The sequence below is a fragment of the Podarcis filfolensis genome, assembly GCF_964270895.1.
Source record: "Podarcis filfolensis genome assembly, chromosome: 10".
NCBI classification, from domain to species: Eukaryota; Metazoa; Chordata; class Lepidosauria; order Squamata; family Lacertidae; genus Podarcis; species Podarcis filfolensis.
In genome coordinates, this window is record NC_139612.1 from 34112715 (window position 1) to 34131397 (window position 18683).

General features: G+C 43.7%; 1 long non-coding RNA gene across 1 annotated transcript; it reads left to right on the forward strand.

The window, feature by feature from the left end:
- LOC310743265 lies at positions 1-18330 on the forward strand. Its single transcript, XR_014538916.1, has 3 exons — positions 1-90; positions 14398-14549; positions 15929-18330. It is a non-coding gene; the product is annotated as an uncharacterized lncRNA (long non-coding RNA).
- The last annotated feature ends 353 nt before the right edge of the window (positions 18331-18683 follow it).

The following is an 18683-nucleotide window of genomic DNA, read 5'->3' on the forward strand; positions in this document are numbered from 1 at the left end:
AAACACAACCCTGGGTGAGAGCCTGGAGTCCCCTTGGAGTCTTGTTCCTGCTTGGCAGAGATTGCGGGTGCTGCACAGCCTTCGTAACAGGTATGCAGCCCTACAATCCCCGTGTGTGTTTTCTCTGAACCACCCTTAGATCTCCTCCCAGCAAGTGGTGCTTTGTTGTTTACAGGCACTACTGTATGCAAGAGCGCAGCAGGGTTCACAAAACCTACACACTTGCCAGTTGTATACATATGAGCTGCCTCTACACTGCTTTTTTGCATGCATCAGAACACACAGCGGCTTAGCACACACTGAGCCAATGAAAGTGTAGAGCTGGGTGTAGGAACAGTGGCAGAATGTCGCTTTTCTGTATGCATTCAGCCTCCACAGTTGGAAAGAGTCACACCAGTTGCTATGGCATCTCTAAGGAGATGCTCAAGTGGGGTGGCGGGTGTGTGTGTGGAACAGGAGTGGGGGAGAGAAATTACTTTTCACCAGTAGAACAGGAAAAAAAAAAGTACCACTTACCACTATTGCACTTTGAAACGCTCCAGTAGGAAAAGGATATATCGCATACCAAATCTGCATCAATTCTCTCTTCACGTCTTTTCAAATCAGGTGCACTACTGGCTAATCAAAATGTATGTCAGTGAAAACAGCAGAGTGATGTTAAGCTGGAAAAAGGAGGAAAGATCATTGTAGAAGTGGAGCTATCCAAAATCCATATCTACGCATTGATGTGTGTGTGTAAGAGAGAGAATTAAATTAACTGCGCAGTGTAGAGGACGCATGATAAGAAGCGAAAAACCAGTGAATATGAATGAATCTGCTGCTGTAAGGAGAATAATAAATCACCGAAGTTATGCTAATTTGTAGGTTCACCATTTAATTCTATTTTTTCCTTTGTTAATCTTTTTTAAAAAATAAATTAACTTGTTAGGTTGCTAAATATGGATGAGGTGAAAATGTTGGGTATGCATTCATGATACTCTGCCTAAAACCATTCATTACATTTGCATTCCCGGCACTACTCTGTGACAAGCGTCATTAAACAGCTAGACAAGTCAGTTTATAGTGACTTCTGAAAGTTTTTCGTTCTTAGCATTTCTAGAGAAGTCAGTAGCCTAAACAGGAGATGACACAGAACCACCTTTACTGCACTTTCTTGAAGAGCCTGAGTGGCACATGGTTGCAAAATATGGACCAGTCCAGCTAAAGGTGCCACAGGATGTTGGACATCACTTTGTAGCAAATGTTCTTTTCATTGATGTTGTAGTAGAAGAGCAGTGAATGTTTAATAACAAACGGCAGTATCTTGCATCACTCCAAATTGCAAGAGGTAAGGGAAAGCACTGCATGAAGTATTTTAAATTATTTGTGCTTGTGGTCTTCAACTGCTTTCTACAGGGCTGTCACTTGATTAAATAATACTGATTTAGTATATTATTTTAGTTTATTAAAACATCAATAAATGTAGATTAATTCATACGTTAATATAAATTCATTGTGCCGCCTATGCGCACCTTCATATCTAAATAAAACACTTCTGAAGAACAAAGCATTCTTCCTTTTTAATAGGCACATGTCATGTGAGACAACATTGAAGAAGAGGCATTTTCTTCAAACTAGCACAAAGCAAAAATTGGTCAAACCCAACACATTTTCCTCCTTTGGTACATTTGCCTATTTATTTGTATGAATTAAGCGTAGATTTAATTCTCTTACATTGGTAGTAATAATTGCTTCCCCAAATTGTTTTAGATACGTGCATTATACCTTCAGGCACGCTTCTTATCCAGCACAGGGCATCTTTAAGAATAAACAAATTGCAGAGGTTTGCAAACATTTTGACAGTAATAACAAGACACCACATCGTTATAGCAACACTGAAATAGTAAATAAGAATTAGCATAGAACACAATAGTAAACATAATGAGATTCAGTCATTGTTGAGTCATTTGTCTCCTCCCTATGGAGTCCAGTCCAAGACTGGCAGATACAAGCACCAGCTTGCCTGAGTTTTCCCAGTTGGTTCAAGGCCTTCAGTAGCTGCGGAAATTAGATGCACCCACATAGCAATATGGTATTGAATTCAGGTCCGCTCAAACCCAATATTACAAAGTGTTTGCATACAAGATGGACAAGTTAGGATGGAAGAATCCAGGGGACATAACCAAGTAGCAGCCGTGGCATGGGAGCCATTCTTCCATAGCTTCATCCCATGGTGATGCTGTAACATTTGAAGGTCCAGGAGAATGTGACCAAGGCCAAGCATATGGATCCTTCCCATTTAATCATTGCTCACGGGCAAGCAGGTGGAAAGGACCCATAAGATTGTCCCTGTGGATTGAAGCCCCGTGTGAAGTAGCTCCTACTTCACAACTGTAATATATTTGAACAGCTTACTTCCCGAATGTTTTGGATCCCAATGTTCGAAGTCAATTTAGTCCGGGGGGTCCGGCACACTTCCCTCGCGCAGCTCTGACCCTTCTCAAAGACCTTTGACTCCAGCAGAGTAAACACAGCGGAAGTAGAAGCTTGAAACGTTCTGTCGTGTGGTGGCAATAACTCAGGCTGACACGCAGCTCTCCTTATCTTAAAGTCTTTATTCTCGTACAGATCAACACATCGTAAATCTTCCCGGTGAGACGCAACTCATGTCGACTCTCTCTCACACTGCGTGCGTCTTTCTCTCTCTCAGAGATACTGGCCACTCCCAGTGTTCTATCCCCGCCCTCAGAATGTGAGGCGTCATCACTCAGAACTCTTAACCCTGTAAGTTCTGAGCCACTCCCAACACCCCCTCTCGAATCACGTTCTGAGAGGACCTCTGAGTGTTCAACACCTTCCCCATTGCCTTCCGCCCCTTCCTGGCATCGTTGTTAGGCACCTGTTGAACCTCACAAACCTCAGGTTCGCACTGTGCGAAACCAACCCACGCATTTGTGACCTGAAACCTCTCAGGTGGAATTCCCTTTGTTGCCCGTGAAGACCGCCTGGGCACAAACTGGGGTTCTTCTCCTGACCCACTGGGGCCAGCTTGTGCGTCTTCCTCATCAGAGTCCCCCTCTGACTTGACACGTCTGTGAGCTTTCTCCATTATGCGCACAGGAGATGAGGGCTCACTCTTGGACACTCCTTTCACAATCTGTGGAGACGCCTTCCCCTGGTCCTGATCCTGATCATCGACCAGATCACCATTACCTGGCTCTCCCTCCTGCTCAGATTCGGATTCAGACAGACAATCTGAGACTGTGTCATGGCTAACTTTGCGCCTTGACCTATTTCCCTGCTGCTCTTTGAACTCAGCATGCTTACTGACCAGAAGCTTGGTCTGATCACCTTCTGGGTACGCAAACCTCCACCCCTTTGTCGCGGGTTCATACCCACAGAAGATCATTTCCTGGTATTTTGGACCACCCTCTTGCTGCAACCACTTTGGTACAGGCACCATGGCCCTGCAACCAAACGAACGGAAGAAATGCACCTGTGGCTTCTGTCCGTTGAGCAAGAAATATGGGGTGTCACCTACCACTGCATTGTAGCACCTGTTCATCATGAAATTGGCCATCTTTACCGCCTCCCCCCAAAAACTGTGAGGCAAACCAGAGTCATCCAGTAAAATCTCGGATGCTCGAACCAGAGCTTTACTCCTCAGCTCTGCCACGCCACTCTTCTGAGGAGAAGTCACCTTGTGACGTATCCCCCTCTGGCGAAAGAAACCCTTTAGAGCAGACCCAGTGACCTCAGAACCACGGTCAAACTGGAAACCTTGCACCTTGGTGGAGAACCTCTGTTCCACCTCCGCAACCCAATCTTTGATCAGTTGCGCTGCTACCTCCTTAGCTTTCAGCGTGAAAGCCCATGCGTTCCTAGTATAATCATCTGTCAGCACCATCAGCCATTTGGCCTTGCCCAGACTTGGCTGTGGCATACCTAAAAGGTCTGCATGCACAAGCTCAAAAGGCCTTGTGGTCACCCTCTCCACTCTGGGGTGGCTAAATCCCTTGTTTCTGGCTTTCCTGCAAGCCTTGCAATTCAAAGGTTTACCACATTCTTTTACCTTGCATCCTTTGGTGCACTCTGATAACATCTGGACGTCCTCACAGGACCCATGTGACATCCTCTTGTGCCACACGCAAGCACACGACACATGAGTGTGCCCCCTCCCTCTAGAGGTGTTTCCAAAACAAAGAGGTTGTTTTGATCCTTTCCAACACTTACGAGCTCCTTCCCATCTCTGGAAATTGTACAAACATTTTTTCCAAAACTCACAGAATATCCCTCCTGTAAATGACATGGTACAGACAGCAGGCAATGTTTTAACTCAGGGAGAACATAAACCTTCAATTCAGCCTGTAAGAAAGAGACAAACATGTTAGAAACATGGGTTACACGTGCCTGTGAACCTGTAGCAAATCTAACTGTTTTCTCAGTGGAAACAGCCTTGCAGTTCCACATTTGTCCATCAGGTGGCGCTGTGACCAGATGGGCATTCGCAGCAGAGTCAACAACCCAACGTAGGACTCTCCCCCCTCTGGAGCTGTCCTTCTTTGTTGCCTTAGCAACTGACTTCCTGCTGCCCCCGACCTTGGAGCTCTCGTTGCAGGTGGTGTTTTCCAGAACCGCCATCGACGCAGTCAGCTGATAAACGCTCTCACGCCTGCTTGCGCTGTTGCCATGGAAACCCGGCTGGTTCCCATGGGAAATGTCCTTGGGACTTTCCTGCCCTTTGTCTCGCTGTGGACAGCTTCTGCGCAGGTGCTCCGGGGAACCGCAAGCAAAACATCTCCGAGTGGAAAACTTTGCAACTTTGCCTTTGGTCTTTTCTGCCCCCCCAACCTTTCCAGCAGCACTCCTCCTTGAGGCTTTTCTGCCGTTGGGAAAATGGCTTTTGGCTTCTGCTGTGGTTTCTCTGCAAACCCCTTCCAGCTCCTGCCAAACAGCCTGGGCACTCTCAAGACCCTTGGAATGGCTTGCACCCCCATTCTCTGGTGCAAAGCTCCTCTCTTCTCTCAGCCGCTCTGCAGCATGCAGCTCACGTGTAGGGGCATTCCGGCAGCCCTCCAACACAGTCCCAGCCCCCTCTGGGCTTTCTGGGCGTTCCTCAGCCCCTGTGCAGCTCTTGGCCCCCTCTGGTGTGGCTCCCACTCTTCTCTGTGCCTGCCACTCTCCCCAGGGCTCCTTCCCGTCTGCCTCTTCAAAAGGGACTGTACGCGATTCCTGGCTGTCTGCCATCTCTCCCCGGGGGCCCAGATTACTTACAGGTACCTCCCGGTCCGGCAGATCCTTCCCAGCGAGCTCCCTTCGCTCTAGCTGGCACCAGCTTCTCCTTAGCTGGCCTTTGGCTGCTCCTCAGCCGATTCTGCCTGCAGTTTCACTTTCCCCAGCGTCTCATCAGCTGGCCTCTGGGTGCCGTCCTCTCACACGCACGAACGTTGCTTATCTTTATTGCTGATCTCCCATAACCTGTTCGAAGTCAATTTAGTCCGGGGGGTCCGGCACACTTCCCTCGCGCAGCTCTGACCCTTCTCAAAGACCTTTGACTCCAGCAGAGTAAACACAGCGGAAGTAGAAGCTTGAAACGTTCTGTCGTGTGGTGGCAATAACTCAGGCTGACACGCAGCTCTCCTTATCTTAAAGTCTTTATTCTCGTACAGATCAACACATCGTAAATCTTCCCGGTGAGACGCAACTCATGTCGACTCTCTCTCACACTGCATGCGTCTTTCTCTCTCTCTCTCAGAGATACTGGCCACTCCCAGTGTTCTATCCCCGCCCTCAGAATGTGAGGCGTCATCACTCAGAACTCTTAACCCTGTAAGTTCTGAGCCACTCCCAACGTCGCAAACCCAGAAGTGACTGTTCCAGTTTGTGAACTTTTTTTGGAAGCTGAATGTCTTCCTGCAGCCAATCAGAAGCTGCGCTTTGGCTTTCAAATGTTTTGGAAGTCGAGCAGACTTCTGGAATGGATTCTGTTCAACTTCCAAGGTATGGCTGTATAGAAAAGGCCTCCCATTCTTCTTATTCTGTGTCAGTGGTGTACTCCCCAGCTGGATCAATTTCTTGCATCAGGACACAGACTGAGACTACCTGACAAACTTTATTAGCTCCCAGTCATATCAAAAAAGGAGTAGATTATTAAGGGAACCAGACTTTAGGGAGTAAATGAATTCAAGAGAGCATGAACCAATGAAGCTATAGCAGACGTTCCTTGGTTGTAATAGGTCTTGTTCAAATAGTTCTCTGAGCCTTGCTGATTATAAGGGGATGCGTTCACTCCATTTGACATACTGGGAAAAGCCACGACCAAGTCACCATTTCAACCTGCAAGAGGAAACTGTTTACATAATCAGGAAACTTCCATGGACAGAAATCAAGAGGACTTCCTTTTATGATGTCATGCCTATGCCATGTGTCCATTTCAATGGCAGGAATAGATGTCCACAGGTATATATTTATTTGGGAATGCATCATAGTACTGTAGAAGCACATTTAACTGTTCAGTCCTATACATATCTAATTAGAAATACAGGTAATGCACAGCTTACGCATATTTAATGTGTGCACATTCAGCTTTCTGCACTTGGCAAAAATGAAATAAAAAGGGGGCAGAAAGGGGGTGGGTGCCCAAGAAAAAAGGCTTTGGCAATCCCACCCACCATTGAACCCATTGGACTATTCTTAGTTTTGGCTTTACGGATTATCCCTGGAATGTATCCTCGCCCTTAAGTTAAGAGTCACCTGTAAATCCCACTGAATTCAATGGTGCTTAGTCCCGATAAATGTACAGTATATAGGTTTCAGCTCAAATCAGTTCAGCCCCTGATATTTCATTGTGCATTTTATTTCACCAGTTTTATAAGTGTTCTTCTAAGTGCTGCTACCATCTCTTTTGAACACCCAAGATGGAGCTGGCTAGTGTGGAACTATGCATTGCATAGAATTCTTGCATAGAAATGCATTTGGGGTTTGTGATTGTTTTTTTTTATGTAGCGCAAATGCATCTATTGGGGCTATAATATAAACAGAACGTTTCAGTGAAATAATATGGCAACATGGTGCCCTCCAAATGTTGGACTACAACTCCCATCATCCCTGACCACTTGCCATGGCAGTTTTAGGACTCCGTGTTGGCTACCCCAGCCTATTTTTGCTGGAAATCACAGACTCCCCAAGCTCACGATCTCCCCACTGATTAAAGTTTATCTATATGCTTTTCCAGCGGGATGAAACTGAAGAGGTGATTTTCTGTAAGGAAGTGGTGCAAGGAGAAAGGGTTAAAGAAGCCTCTCCCTCCCTGCACTTCAAATTTCAGTCACACTAGAACAATAAACAACGGTTAGTTCTGGCTTAGTAACTAAAACTAAATTCAAATGAATGTATTTTCTTAGAGGAGATAATTTAATGCAAGAAACCAGCACCAACTGACTTCACAAAATTAAAGCAAGGCAGCTGTCTACTGCATGCTGTACACAGTTTGTGGATGTGACAATATAAGACTGAACATTGTTTAAGAAAAAGTAACATTTCAAGCAGTCCTTAGATGATGGTAGTTGGGGTGCTTATGGTACTAAACTGGCTAAAGTGATTGCTATTACCGGTACTTACTGGCTCACAATGATCAAACAGTTGTAGAATCCATATGAGGAGTCTGACTGAGAGAACTAAGTCCAACAGACTTAATTGCTTTCTTCTTCCACTCTGTCTTGGCCCAGGATCTGGACTCTGACATTTCTATCTCAGACCTTTCCAAGCAACAGTCATTTCTCAGACAAAAAAAGAGAGACTTCCTTCCAGATTGCATTTTGCTTTGATCAGAGCAGGCGCCAATGGGGGATTCCTCCCACCACTGGCAAATACTAGCTTCCCTGTTTAAGGACATTTTTAAGGACTGATGTTTTTATTATGTTTTAAGATATGTTGTAACTGCCCAGAGTGGCTGGGGAAACCCAACCAGATGGACGGGGTATAATTGTTGTTGTTGTTGTTGTTGTCACATGTAGTTTGACCCACAGAATACTCACTGCCTTACCACCCACTTCTGGGCAGCGGCTCCTCTGTGAGCTTCAGTCATAAGCAAGAGACATTTCTGTTAACTTGCATATCACTTTATGGCATCTGGCCGTCTAGCTAACAGCATAACTTTCCAAGCACGACTGGTTTATGGTTCCTTCCTGCACAAGCAGCACTGTGTGATAAGTAAATATTGCTTAGGCGGATATTCCTTTTCACCAACAAATGTCAGAACTAAATCGCCATTTCAAGCTGATGTTTACAGCAGCAGATGTACAATAACAACTTAATTTGTCCAGAACTATAAATGGACTTTGGTATATAGAAAGAGGGAGAAGAAAACGAAAAAAACCCCCTACTATCTTTCAGGTGCTGTGAGATTTGTTGTAACTCAGTGGAAGAAAACAACACATTGTAGAAAAATTAGCTCTATAACTGAGGTAGCTAACCTGTGGCCTCCTAGATGTTGTTTGACTGCAACTCTCATCAGTCCAGGCCAGCATGGTCGATGGTCAGGAATGAGGGACATTTTAGCCCAACAACATCTGTAGGGCCACATGTTCCCCATCCCAGCTCCATAGGAACTAGATGTGCTGTCAGACTTTAAATCCAGTACTTTGCCATTGAGTGATATATATTTGTTTTAATATAAAGGGAATTAGTTGATACATATTTTTTTTTGGTGGATTGGGACCCTGATAACTCTGGCAGGTGAAATCCACAACTTTGGTTTTCTCAGATTTTCAGCATGGTAGTTCAACAGCATTTCTTTTTATGTTGTCAGATTTGCAAAACTAGCTGTAAACAGAATTTTTTTAAAAAAGATGTTGGAATAGTAAGGATAATCCTAGCTATTTCTGTTTTGCCGTGTTTCGTTTGGGTCTTGTATACTGTTCCTTTCTCCCTTGTTTTGCTTGCTTGTTCTGTCATTGTGACACTTCGTGAAACTAACAAGAAATGATCTGATCTTCAAGCAACGCTGCCCAACCAGGAGGCAATGTTATCAAGTGCCGAATCCCATTCTGTTTGCAGCACTTCTTAAAGTCTTTTTGGGCTGTGTATTGATGGGGGAGAGAAAAACAGTATAAAAGGCTGGAGGGCTTGTCTGCAGAGCTGAAGAACAACTGACCCACATCTGGAAATTGGTGTTGGCATTTCAGGTTACACCATTTGGAGAAGGGCAGATGTTCATGATAAAGCTTGAGCAAGTTACAAAAAAAAAATTTGTGTGGAGATGGATATGAGAGATAATCTCCTGGTTGCCATGGGTTACTTAAGTTGATCTGTCCCTTTGCTACCTTTGTCCATTATGGTTGGCCTAAAAAAGTGTAGGAGAATTGCAAGCTGCTTGGGAGTAATTGCTGTGGCGGCGGAAGAAGTATGAATGTACCTGAAGAGAGGAAGTTACCAAGGCAATTAAGGAACTTACTAGTGTAAATGCATCCTCAGAAATGAAAAATGAATGTCTGTTCACTGCAGAAGCAATTGGGGAGTTGAATAGGTTACTCAAGAAAGCTGTGGATTTTTGTAACTGGAGCTTTCTCTCTCTCTGTGTACGTATCTCTGTCTCTCTGAACCTAAAGAAGTATTTGGCAAGCAGGAGTTCCAGAAATCATACCTATAAATGGCAGGAGGGATTCAATTAAAGGTCATCTAAAGCACAGGAAATTCACTTTTTTAAAAAAATGACTTTTTGCAGTTTGGAAAGTGATGGGGAAATCCATTGAAAAATGTGTAATGGGAAGATGCCTAAACTCAGAATGAGTGCTGATTGTTGTATAACTGCCCTGTGCGCAAATCAGAACAAATGCTCCATAAAAACAGGACATAGTTTTACCGTACATTTTGTGCAAGCAAATCAGGATGAATACTGAATAGAAAGGTCATCTGGAGCAGCCCACCATTGGCACTAAGCATTGCATTGGCACTAAGGTACTATTAAAGAAAACAAGCAAAATAGACTCATAGACTTGTAGAAGGGACCCCGAGGATCATCTAGTCCAACCCCCTGCAGTGCAGGAATATGCAGCTGTCCCATATAGGGATTGAACCTACAACCTTGGTGTTATCAGCACGATGCTCTAACCAACTGAGCTATCCTAAAAATAGCTTGGCAGCAAAATCCTAGAGACAATGTGGAACATTCAGGAGCCTCTATGCAAGCAATATGGCAGATAAATAGAATCTGGGCATGGCTTATTTTGTTTCGTGCTGAAGAGCCTTTGGCTGTTTGAACATCACTCTTACTGCAGATAAATTAACCAAAAAAATTCCTCTGGTCTCAGATGAAAAGAGCTGGGAGGAATGGTATTATGTAGAACTGAGGCCAGCAAGGGAAAGATTCAGTCCTGGATCCCAGATGTTTACATATATTCCATGCAACAAGATTCAAATGTAGCTTAATGTCAACCAGAATTGTATTAGGCAAAAAGAGGTGCATATCTAAGTAACATTCCTGTCCCCTCTCTGCTGTTGTTTAAAATATATGTTAAATCCATGGGAGATATTTTTTTCTCCGTCACGGGAGGCATTCCTTTGGCGTTAATCTGTCAGGTGGCATGCCAGCAGTGGCCAGAGGTGGGTGGTGCTCAAGCTAAAAATGGGAGGCATATCCCTCTTCCTTTCTCTCTGTCATCCTTCCCCCAATTTTTCCTCCTTGCCACCCACATGGAATTATGCTGAGGGCTGCATTGAGCTCTCGGGCCGCAGGTTTCACAGGCTGCAGTGTCTATCAGGAGAAGTGCTTGCAATAGCACTCTCCCACCCCATGCAGATAGCTAAGAAACGCACTCAAACAATATCTTGGAAACAAAGCTTATTATGTATTTTTAACTTTGTGAAACTCATGACAGGTTTTGCACATTCCATGAATAGAAGAGGGGGGAAAAGGTCTCTTGCTTAGTATTGAAACAAGGGGTGTTTTTTTGGCACTACACCGCTGAACAGCTTGCACCACCAATCAATTTGACAAAAGGCTCTTCCCTCTAAATGCAGATAAGTGCATCATGTTTGCAAGGCCCATCTATTCCCTGGCTTAATAAATGAGTCAGTCTCTGTTAATGCACAATATTCTTAAGTTTCAATCTGATTTTTCCCCCCCCAAGAGAGAAGTCTAACCATTTAAATAGGTTAGCATTTGGGGCTGAGAACACAGCTTGTTTTCCTTTGACAATACCCCTAATAGGATACTAGCCTGCTAGAATAGCAATTCAAAAGTTTCAGCTTAAGAAACTTTCAGTAAGCTCTTGGAGTATTCCCATTATTTCCCCAGATAGATTTCCGGTGGAATTTCTCCCACCTGCCATCTACATGACTGGTTTTTTGTTTTATACTATCAATATGGCTTATGGCTTCAAAAAACCATTTAGAAGCCTGGAACTCAGACTCTTCAGTACACAATTCTTTTACACTGCAGCTGTATATCCAAGAAGCTGAGTTGATTCCCAGTGTTTCAGTCCAATATATTTATAATCTTGCCATGTGCTAAAGGAATACAGATGCAGCGATGCATCCATTAACTTGATCATAAATCATCCCATGATAGCCCAACACTGCGCTGTCTGCTTCCACACTAGCATGAAAATGTCCTTATAATAAAAAATACCTCCAGAAATGTTTAAGTTCATGCAAATGAGATATGAGTAATGGACTGTTTACTCTGCATTTTACCAAGTGATAGGAGACCATGAACTCGATTATATACATAATCCCAGGATGTTCTGAGACTGCAATATGGGAGCAGACACCATTGAACTAAACATATATGTAGACATTCGTAGGATTGCCCTGTGAAAAGATTGACTCAGAAGCAAGTAAGATATCTCGACGACTCAAGATGAGCAAGTGTTTTAAGTTTTACTAGCTCTAGCAGATATAAATTCACGATTCTCCCTCTTTTTGTAAACCGCTTTGAGGTTTCTTACGATCAAGCGGCATACAATTTTTTATGAAATAAATATATAAAGAAATGGGGCAAGCTGTGTGTGATCTAAGAAACCTAGCGGGGAACGGCCTTGGTCCAGTATACCTGAAGGAGCGTCTCCACCTTCATCGTTCTGCCCAGACACTGAGGTCCAGTGCTGAGGGCCTTCTGGCAGTTCCCTCACTGTGAGAAGCCAAGTACAGGGAACCAGGCAGAGGGCCTTCTCGGTAGTGGCACCCGCCCTGTGGAACACCCTCCCACCAGATGTCAAAGAGAAAAATAACTACCAGACTTTTAGAAGACATCTGAAGGCAGCCCTGTTCAGGAAAGCTTTTAATGTTTAATAGATTATTGTATTTTAATATTCTGTTGGAAGCTGCCCAGAGTGGCTGGGGAAACCCAGCCAGATGGGTGGGGTATAAATAATAAATTATTATTATTATTATTATTATTATTATTATTATTATTATTACAATGGCGAAAACATTATGCAATTACATAGACAGAGGGGTTTGTTACATCACGCTAGCAATACAAAGGCAACAGCCTCTGATTCTTGATGGCGTGAAAAAAGCCTCAGATCTAGTCCAAATATCAAATCTCTCCCCCGATATAAATTTTGCAGTCTGACATCTAGGCTGGTTCAATGCCACAAATGAAAGTGTCACAGCTAGAGATATTGCCAGTTGTCTCCTTTCCGCAGCATTTCAGTGGCAGCCGTTTCCTAGCTAAAGGGTAAGGCAGAAGGGTAAATCAGGCTGCTTTAACAAGAGCTTTAAGCATCAGCACGATTCAGATTGCTCTGAAGGAAAGCGCAAAATTAATCTTCTTGTAGCTCTGTAAGCGACGCACCGGCATGCAAGGCTATGCTCAAAAGCTTTGTCTTGACAGACTATAGATGTTGTGTCACATAAAACACACAAGATTTGGTGGCTGTTGTGGCAGAGAGCGCAGAAGCTCCCTCTCTGGGGAGCAGTAAGCTGGACAATGCCCTTTCTGGCATCCGGCCATGGCAGGAGACATGCAACAATGTAGGAATGTAAATTGGCTCTTCTTAGGCAGTGTCTGAAATGCCAGGGCTGGTACTGAGCTTGTACATAACAAAAAAAAGGGGGGGATGACAATCCTCTTACACTCTCAGTATTATTATTTGTCTTTCCCTCCCTTTCCACACAGGATGTCTATTGTGATGCTTTCATTACACATGTATACTCGCTAGGCCATTCCTTCATGTAACGTAGTATGAAAGCAAAAATCTAAGCATTTGAGACTATTGTAAAATTGGTATTTGTCGCAATACTTTATCCTTGCTAAGAAGGTGTACATTGATTGTCTCATTGTTTCATTTAAAAAAACAAACAAACTGTTTTGAAAGTAGGGCAGATATAAAAGCACAAATAAAATAAAAGTGCAAAAATAACAGTGATGCACAGATTTATTTGCTAATTGTTTGGAGAAAGAATCAAAATATGATTAGTATTTTGTGGTGTTATTCAGAGAACGAATGCTAAGGGATAATTTGCATGGGGATTTTTTTTTAATTGGGCTGATTGGTGGTGTGGAACGATGTTACACTTCTACAGATAAGTTTTTTCTTAATTAAAGAAAAAAGGCTTTCTGGTGTTTATATATGCAAACACGGAGCACAATCTACTATTGTTTAGGGTTTTCTTAGTTCTCCCACTGAAAACAGTGAATCATGATGTGTTCTGCCTATTCTCTTCTCTTATCTTGCTTAAAAAGATCACACAGCCTGTTCCACTGAGGCGGTTCCTATCCTGCTGCCATTTCCACCATCCATCCTTGGTTTCTTATTTCCAACATCCTTTACGGGTCCACTAAATCCATGCTCTGTGGTTGAATTTACCTGATTCATTTGGATACCAAATAGGGACGGGAAAATCTGCCAGTTTTGATTTCTCTTATATTCTTGTTTTCAAATCTTCAGGTCTCCACATTTCCACATCCATTTACATTATTTTATTTTTTAAAAGTCCTTATGAAAATTCACCAACATTTTAGCGATGATTTTTACTCTGCTTGGATAGCTTTACCAAATATACACATTCTTGCAAAGCAATGCTCCTTTTGTATAATGCACATGTATGCTAGTTTCCTTGTTATATGCATTTCCATGCACACCTCACCCTAGCATACGCATTTTTGCATGTATTACTCCGCCAGAGAACTGCAAAGCAAAATTCGGCCATGTGTAGATTTTGAAAGGTGGCTGTGATTTGGTTCACATATTGCTTCATAGACTGCAAATTAGATAAATTCCCCTTTACATGCAAACTGGATCAAATTTCTCCTCCATTCCTGATACCAACCTGAGGCAACATTCTACCATCACCATCCTATAAGTGTCAATTTGTTCCAAGGGACCTGCTGTGCTTTCAAATGCTGCTCAGCCATATTCTCTAAAATGTTAGTTCCTGTGGAATAGTTAATATTAATTTTTCTATTTCAAGGTGCCTCTAGAAAAAAAATAATGCTGTAGGAGAATGGTAACGCACACACAATTCATGAACCAATAGGATGACAAGGTGGACATGGACTGTAGGCCTTCATTTTGGTGAGAAGAGAGATGGATGGAGCGTTGGAGCATGGAATTAAAACTTAAGTAAGCACAACTCCACAATATATCTGGATTTAAAATGGGATTCATCAGAAAGTAAAAAAAGAAGAAGTTATGTAACATTTTAAGAGCTGATTACGTGTTGTAAATCAGCCCTGATTGATACAAACAGTGGCATGTTATAGAAGTTGATTTATAAGAGGAGTGAGGTCAGAGTACTTTTGGGAGAAACAGTGGATACTTTGGATACTTTCTGGGTAATAGGCTGCAGTTCTCCGTTCCCTTTCATATGGGGCAGTTGCTCCCATGAATCTGGGTCATTTCATAAAATAGGAACTAGCTCTATGAGTCGGCATGGGGGGGGGGAATCAGGGTTCTTTTCTACAGGCTTAACGTGATAATAATGAAGGTTAGTATTCCTGTTTGCACTGGCGGAGGAAGAGGGGGGTGGAGGAAGCGCACTGCCCCCGGCACCACGATCCCAGTGGGGCGCCATCGTGGCTGGCCCCCCTGGCCGCCACGCCCCCACAGACGGCACGTTACGCCCCAGGATGCGCACCACGCCCCGTGCAGGCAGCGTGCCACATTCCCGGGACATGCACCATGCCCCTGCGGGCAGTGCACCACACCCCCGGGACATGCCATGCCCCTGAGGGTGGGGTGCCATGCCCCTGGGACGCGTGCCACACCCCTGCCTGCTCTCCGCCCCCTGTGCCAGAGCATGAAGCTCTGCCACTGCGTTTGGAAAAGATATATTTGACAACTGCTTTCTAAGGTACTGTGTATCTCTTTAAAAGACAAGGCATTTCTTATATGCTTTAGGAGGAAAGGGCAGCCAGAAGAGCTTGAGAAAAATTATGAAAGGAACACACTTAACATTAACTGAAGGATTTTGAATGGAAAAAAAGGGACCAGACTAGGATTTTTTCAAAGTGAAAGAAGAGCATGAGACTCTTAAACTCAGGGACATGGATTGGAGCCCCATGTTGGGCAAAAGATTCTTGCGTTGCAAGGGGTTGGAGCTTCCTGCAGCCAATCAGAAGCCACACTTTGGTTTCCAAATGATTTGGAAGTCGAAAGAACTTCCAGAATGGATTCTGTTCAACTTCCAAGGTACAATTGTACAAGGCTGGTTCCACTGCACTGGGCGCTGAGCTTAGGGGGGGTGCTGCAGGGTGCCACAACTATGACAGAGTAAATTGAGCAGAACAGAAGGGAAGAGGCAGGGGGAGGTGGTCTCAAATTTTGGCTTTGCACAGGAGACACTGCTGAAATTTGCAAGTACGGTATTCCATACTTCTCTGTTAATTATGGAGCAGCCCATTCTGACAGGGCAGGGTGGGGATACTCTAGGGGAAGGACTGCAGAGAGTCCTGCTGGCTGCATGGATGAAACACTAAACTTGACATTTGATTGATTTCCAGAGTATCACACTTTTTCTTCATGGATTCCTAGGTCATTGAACAGAGCACACAACAAACGATGTCTGATGATGGATGCTGCATACATTGAGGCAGGGCTTTTTTCAGCAGGAACTCATTGGTACACAGTTTTGGCACCTCTCAGGTGGGCGCCATTACCATTATAAGAGAACAAGGCATGCATTCATGGTGAGTTCAGGCACCTCCTTTCCTCAAAAAATAGCACTGCATCCAGGTGCTTATTGTGTGTTCTCAACATGCTGAGCATGAGAACCACTACAGCTATACAATTATTCTTAGATTAGTCACTGTAAGTTGTTTTTCAAGAGCATGATTTCAGCCTAACATCCCCATCTTAAGAACAGATGAGCCACAGTTGTTCCGAAGCACACCACTTCATTGCAAAAACGTAAAACTAGATGGCTTTTGCAATGATGCTGCACTGTTGCATTGTATCAGTCCTTGCTGCAAAGCAGGGCTATTTATTCGGCATCGCAGATCAATTTACACAATCCAGACATTGTGCCAGATGAGCAAGGTAAAAAGCACTTTAGAAAGCAAAGCAGGTCAAGCTACAATAAACTGAAGGGGACAGCAAAATGTGTAGCCAGATGTACTGTGGCAAATGTTTAGGATAATGATGCCATTCTTTAAACTCTTCAGATGCTTTAAAAGTAAGTAACAGCTCTATTACACCCAATTTGGATACATTGGAACTATTAAGAAACATCAGCATTTCTTTGTACGTGCTGCTTTGCAGCTGAAATAGTGAACTTCGTTTTCCACTGTAAAATCTGTCCACTGAAATATAGCTTAATGGAACTCAGATTTTGTTACACTCCAGGAAACTTAATTTAGATTATCTTCAGATATTATGAGTACAGTATGGTTGCCACTGAAAACCTGCTTCTTTATGGTAGGAGCTAAAGCCATAATACGTGCAATGATATTGTTAGCCATTCCTATGCCTCTTGGGCACCTGGTTGGCATAATGACTTAACTTGAATCTGGTGGCAACCATTCCAAACTCATAATATCTAGAGTCAAACACAGTGTTTCAAAATGCAGAGTTTCCATCCTTATCATTCAATCAGGGTGTCAGTATTCTAGATATCACACTTTTTTCTTTTGAGATTTATTGCCTTGGACACAGTGCATTATCCCACCATACTTTTTCAGTATACTTTGGCTTCTTGTAGTTGACCTCTGGCTTGAGTTCAAGGGTGGATGCCAAAACATCCTTGATAATGACATCAACGAGTTGATAGCTTTTGCTTGATTTGATTACTTCATATGCAAGAAAGTATGGTTATTGCACTGTAAGCATGATTTTGCAAGCTTCTGAACAGTTTTTTTTTTACCAAATTGAAAGACATAGTCACAACAGGGCTCTTAGCTTTTTATGCTTTTAGATTAGCTTGGGTGGTGTATGCCACAACTCCCTATGTCAAAGGTTTTCAACCTTTTTGAATCCATGGCTCCCTTGACCAACTACAGTGGTACCTCGGGTTAAGTACTTAATTCGTTCCTGAGGTCCGTTCTTAACCTGAAACTGTTCTTAACCTGAAGCACCACTTTAGCTAATGGGGCCTCCTGCTGCCGCCATGCTGCCGGAGCACAATTTCTGTTCTCATCTTGAAGCAAAGTTCTAAACCTGAAGCACTATTTCTGGGTTAGCGGAGTCTGTAACCTGAAGCATATGTAACCTGAGGTACCACTGTACATTCTTTCTGTGGCACCCCTGTGGGGCTCAGGAGCCCAGTTATGTCACCCCTTGACTACAAAGCTGGTAGCCTCTCAACCCTTTCTTGAACACCCTCCCTTGTGGAGTGTTCTCTCAGCCTCCTCTCCCCTCTCCTTGGGAGTCCTCTGGGCAACAGCTGCTGCTACTCCTGATCTCTGAACTTCCTCCCGCCGCCCTGCCACCCCAAAGAGAGGTTCCTCCTCACACTGCCCCACAGGAGCCTGGGACTTATCTGTCCATTCCCAACAGCAAGGTCTGGCAGAGTGTCTTGCTGAGCTCCCTTGCCCGCTTGCTTGCTTGCTTACTTACTCTGAGGCCACTTCAGCTCCTGGCAACCAGCACCCCCTGGTCAGCCCCAGAGGCATAAAAGGACGGAGGGAAGGAAAGAAGGACAGAAGCCAGTGTTGCCCGCAGCACACTGGTTGAAAAACACTGCCCTATGTATTCCCTCCTTCTGCCACCTGAGACAATTCAGTTTAACAGTTGCTCTTTACTTCCTATATCACAATCAGTTGACAAAATTATTTGTGTTATCATTACCCCAAAGCTTAAACATATTTACTCTGCATGGTTAGAATTTATAACGGAATATGCTTAGGATCATAGCCAAAAGAAAGGATTATTGCCATTTGGTGCAAGACAATAAAGAAGTAAAATATAAGCACACTATTGCTGGCATTAAATTCCAAATATAATTGCAACTGGGGTTGTGTGGAGAGTTTAAGGGATGTGCTGGAAATATTGATTGAATTGAATGTGCTTAAAACATGACTTGTTCAAAACAGATTCCCCTTTTTTCTGTGAACTTCTCTGAAATGAACAGTGTATATACAGTACTCTAGTTCAACATCCATTCATTTCAGTGGGGCCTCCATAAGACCAATCCCCAATGGATTTTGTCCAAGAAAGAAAACCGAGTTGTTTATATATTCCAGAGCGCAGCAGTGAACAAAAGAGGCATCCTGCAAGAATCCTCCAGTGGCATCTAAGACCCAGAATGTCTGGAAGGATTAC